Raw genomic sequence first — 5,655 nt, 5'->3', positions numbered from 1 at the left:
CTAACCTCCCTCCTTCTGCACTCCCACAAAATGACTATTCATCCTCTTCCCAATGACATGTACACACAATTTCCCAGCAGCAGGTTGGGAAACTATTTAGTCCTGATTATCTCTTCTCTAAAGAAAAAAGTAAACACTGGAAAATCAATAAAGGTTTACATGTTTAAATTATGTCTTACCATGCAGTTTAGTAATTAGTTCACAGGATCCAATAAATATTATTTTCTTTTCTTTTTTCTAAAATCTCATATTATTGCTCATATTATTGTTCTGCCTCTTTTGAACCCAAATATTCACCAGTATGTAAAAATAATCACACAAATGGTCTGATCAAAACGTGTTGAGTAACTTTACATGATGTATTTGGCTGGGCTTCATGGATTTTTTTTTTTTTTTACAGTAACAATCTGACATATTTAATATAGTGGATATGATATCCTCTATTTTAGGATTTCAGTGACAGGGAAAGAAAAGAAAGCAAAAGATGTCCTGCCTTTACCCTCAGAACAAATGTAATTCTCTGTGCTACATTAACCATTAAAAGAAGGGCAGAGCATTGTTAATGATCCTCCACAGTGCTTATCATTTAAAGGCGGTGGCATTTTTATAATGGTCAATTGATGCTGTGGGGTTCAAAGTATGCTAAAAACAAACAAAAAAGGAAAAATTAACTTAATACCAATATATAACCAAAAGCAGCCTGAATTTAGCAGGGCTTTTTTGGTTTTCATACTCTTAAATTCATGTGTAAATTCTGACCATAACCACATTTTTCCATATTTTTTATTTTTTGCATTTCTATTCATCCATCCATTCTTTTTCCCTTATCCAGTTATATGTGTCCTCCAGTCTGAAGTATTCTGTTTACACTAATATTGTAATATGCAATTGAACACGATGAAATAGAGCACATTTTACATACAGACATGTTGGACCCCTTACAGTTTGCCTGAAGGGCAAAGAGGGGAGTGAAGTATACTCCTGCTGCTCCATTAAATCTGGTATGTCTTGCACACAGACTCCTACCTAATTTTAATGTGGTTTTTAGCAAAGTGTGTTGGCTCACTGCATTTTTTTAAAAACAGAAACAAAAGAGTCTTGGTTAATGAAACTAAGGGCTGTGTGTAGTCACCACCTTTGTTTGATTTTTGGTCTAACAGCAGCCGGATCAATCAGATATCAATATTTGGCCCTAATAACTGTATAATTGTGAGTCTTCTGTAGGAGGTGGGACAACATAGTATTTTTATCCATGCGAGGTTTGTTAATTGACATGGCTTTCGTCACAGTAAATGTGTCTAAAACCAAAGCTATTGATTTTTAAAGGAGACCACGTCTCACTGTCCCTACATAATATCGAATAAAGGGTTAGTCAGTGCCTGCAGTAGAGCATTACGGTTTGGGGGTCAATTTTTGGAGGACTTGATGACAAGTTCAGCTTTTATTCAACAGATGTTATGTGTGAAAAGGCAAATCCAATGTTGTTGTTTTAAAGGAAGTTGCACAGCTTTTATGTAGGAATTGTAAAAAAATAAAATAAAAAATAAAAAATAAATTATTATTTCTTTACTAAGTCAGTGCCTTAATCTTTTCTATGTTGTTGAAGATTAACACATTGATTAATATTAAAATATGACCAAACTGAAGAAAGCAAAGTTTTGCTATAAGATTCTCCTTTCTCATAACTTTCCCCCGCCGCTCTTTAAACACAGCTAACAGTAGGGTGAACTGTCGTAAGAAGGCGTGAAACTGGATTTTCGTTTTACTTTTTCATAAGATTTAATTCAGGCTATTTATCTGGCATAACGTGTCTTTGTTTTGCACACCAGGACTTCTGGTAATCGGAGTTTCGTTTGTTCAGTAATAACGAAAGTAGGCCACAGGGTAGATTGTGCACAGACAAACAGCAGCTTTGTAAACTCACACAAGGACTTTTCTATTTAATTATTAAACCTAACCCTCTATACATCAACTGAGTGATTATTTGTATTTGTCAAAGCAAATAAACCAAATATTACCTACTTTTGGTTGTAAGCTTAGTGACTTGTGCTAAAACAAAACAAAGCAAAAAAATATAGGATAGGAATATATAGGAGATAGGAAAATATAGGGGCAAGGCAAGGCAAGTTTATTTATATAGCACAATTCAACAACAAGGTGATTCAAAGTGCTTTACAGAGACATTAAAAGACAAAAACAATAAAAAGCATGATTTAAAATTGATTAAAAAAAACAATAGATAAAATCAGAACAGTAGATAAAATCAGTAGTTAAAATATAAGTTTTGAAATTTAAGCTTAAAAGTGTGGATTTGGTGCTTTATTCAAATGCAGCTGAGAACAGGTGGGTCTTCAACCTGGATTTAAATAAACTGAGTGTTTCAGCTGATCTGAGGCTTTCTGGGAGTTTGTTCCAGATATATGGAGCATAAAAGCTGAATGCAGCCTCTCCGTGTCAGGTTCTGACTCTGGGAACTGATAAAAAACCGGATCCAGATGACCTGAGGGATCTGGAAGGTTCATACTGGGTCAGGAGGTCACTGATGTATTTTGGTCCTAAACCATTCAGAGCTTTATAGACCAGCATCAGAACTTTAAAGTCTATCCTCTGACGGACAGGCAGCCAGTGTAAAGACCTCAGAACTGGACTGATGTGGTCCACTTTTTTGGTCTTAGTGAGGACTCGAGCGGCAGAGTTCTGAATGAGCTGTAGATGTCTGACTGATTTTTTAGGTAGACCTGTAAAGATGCTGTTACAGTAGTCAAGCCTACTAAAGATGAATGCATGGACTAGTTTTTCCAGGTCCTGTTGAGGTCCTGGGGGAAAAAAGCAAAAAAAAAGGGGAGTGTGTTTCTGATTGGTGCAGAGAGGACATGTGACCAGGCTCGTTTGAATACGACAGGTGAGTGGGGCAGAATACTTTCAGTATGCTTCGAACGCGTCGACATCTGTCTCTCAGACTATGAGCATTTCCGGGAGCGTGTTACTTTGAACAGGGTGCCACTACAACGTTGATCGTCTCACCTGGATACCCATTAACCGGCAGGTAAATACCAAATTTCATCCTTGGCCTACGAACGCAGCTGTAACCCCAACGGTCTGAGCTTCCTCGTGAGGCTGCACGCGCTCCTTCATTCCTTTGGCTGTAAGCGGTTTCACCTGTCACAGTTCAGAGCAACAGCGGGCTCACCTGAGCCGGAAGGACACCGGTTAAACAGGTGTTTCGGGATCTGTGACATCCCGCCCTGGGCAGAGACATACGTCAGCCCGTGGCAATGTTAAACTTTGGTGGGTGTGTCAGTGTCTGTTGGTCTAAGTGGTTTATGGGGAGCAGACTGAGGTTTAAGATTAGGAGTTGTTCGGCATCTCTTATCTATCTATCTATCTATCTATCTATCTATCTATCTATATATATCTATATATATATATATATATAGATATATATATATGGACATTTATGGTGAGTTCGGGACATTTTCTTAACTACCTTTTCAGTGTGTAACGCTTAATCTTCCACAGATTTTTTTAGAATAGTTTTTTGTAGCCTAGTGTCCCAGTCTGGTATGATTAAGGATTTTCTATGAGGGCCATAGATCTAATTACAGCAAAGTCCATACACTGGATTTGATCATTGATGCCTTAAAAGTGGGAGTAAAAACTAGGTTAGGCTCAATTTGACCTATTTTTATATTCCGAATAATAGGTTTATTATCACGTAACAAAACCAAAGAAGGCAAACATTCCTCACATTTGAGAACCTGGAAACAATGAAAGCGCAATAAAAAATTCAGTTCCTGTTGTTAATATTGGCCACTACTAACACAGTATTGTTAGTAGAATAGCACTCTAAGTTAATAAGCTGGTTGCACAGTATTCTGGGAAGAAAAAGCAAATCTAAATTGCTTCCCTTTCTGCTAACTTTCAGTGGCTGAGGTCCTTGTTTGCATAGTGGTAATAATACACCCCCAAGGAATGTAGTGGAAGTCAGTACAATGGCATTCCTGTAACATGAAGTTTGTGGGTTTTTTGGCTTGTAAACCACACATTTTGGTCTGTGTCTGTATATCATAATTATACCTCAAGTTTGTCAAGTAGTTTTGTATTAGACTAAATTGGTTAAACAACAATACTTTAGTGTATGTTTTTTTTCACCTCACCAATGGTTGTAGCATGATTAGTTTATTAGTATTTCAAAATCATGCGATTCTTGCCATGAAAATATAATCGCAAACATGAGCTCATCCAACACTTTGTGATAAGCTCTTTCTTTTGGTATTCCAAGCGGTTATGGAATGAAAGAGGAAGATTTCATGTCACACAGGTTTTCTGGCTGCAGTGTTTTAAATTGAAGTACCTTTGAGACTAAGTATCTCTCTCTTTCCTCCCACAATCTAAAGACATGCAGTTAGGTTCACTGATGATTTTACATTGCCCGTAAGTGTGAATGTGAGTGTGGATGATTTTGTCTTCTTGTGTTAGCCCTGCGACAGATTAGTGACCTGTCCAGGGTGTACTCTGCCTCTCACCCTATGGTAGCTGGGATAGGCTCCAGCACTCCAGCTACCTTGAATTGGATTCAGGCATTCAGCAGGTTGGATGGATGTGCTGCAGCTTGGGATTTTTTTGTAAACAGTTTAACACAGGAACTCCCAGAGAGCAGCCATTTGGCTTTTCTACGTTTAAAACCCACCAACCAGCCAAATGGCTGGTAATCTTTTAGCTAATATCCTGGACTGAACTGTGAACTGCTGCTTTTGTTATGTAAATAAGGTGGTGCTGAGCCGTTAGGGTTAGGGGTTAGGGTTAGCCTAACCCTAGGGTTAGGGTTAGCCTAACCCTAACCCACAAGGAAACTTGTGTTTCTGTTTGCCATCTTAGGGAGAAATCAACACACATGGGTGTATTTCCTTTGTTGCTGAGATTTATTGATAAAAACAGTACAAAAAAAACAACAAACAAAAAAGGTGTGGAGGGTTGTGTCCAAAGCAACTGTTCTTTTCTTGCCTTCTTCCCAGCCATATGAGAGTGAGCCAACTCTCTTGCAAATGTACCTCCCTTGCCAAGATATGGGAAGACATTGCAAATGTACTTGGATTTTAGGTCGCAAGCCACCCAAAACGTGATCCCAAACTTGTCAGGTTTACTTGCTATATACTGCAGGGTTAGGGTTATACTGTGGGTTTCACAGGTTTGCTGAGCAGCAGCCTAGTAGACCCCGCAAGAGGACAATTTCATTGACCTCAACAGGAAAGGAAGTTCACAGCTTTTAGCAGCTCCCCACCCCCACACACTAACAAAGAGGCAGTTGGCAGTTAGCCACCCAAAACTTGATCCCAAACTTGTCAGGTTTACTTGCTATATACTGCAGGGTTAGGGTTATACTGTGGGTCTCACAGGTTTGCTGAGCAGCAGCCTAGTAAACCCCGCAAGAGGACAATTTCATTGACCTCAACAGGAAAGGAAGTTCACAGCTTTTAGCAGCTCCCCACCCCCACACACTAACAAAGAGGCAGTTGGCAGTTAGCCACCCAAAACGTGATCCCAAACTTGTCAGGTTTACTTGCTATATACTGCAGGGTTAGGGTTATACTGTGGGTTTCACAGGTTTGCTGAGCAGCAGCCTAGTAAACCCCGCAAGAGGACAATTTCATTGAC

This window comes from Neolamprologus multifasciatus, chromosome 6, assembly GCF_963576455.1.
Source record: "Neolamprologus multifasciatus chromosome 6, fNeoMul1.2, whole genome shotgun sequence".
Lineage (NCBI taxonomy): Eukaryota > Metazoa > Chordata > Actinopteri > Cichliformes > Cichlidae > Neolamprologus > Neolamprologus multifasciatus.
Note: the sequence above shows the minus strand (reverse complement) of the source record.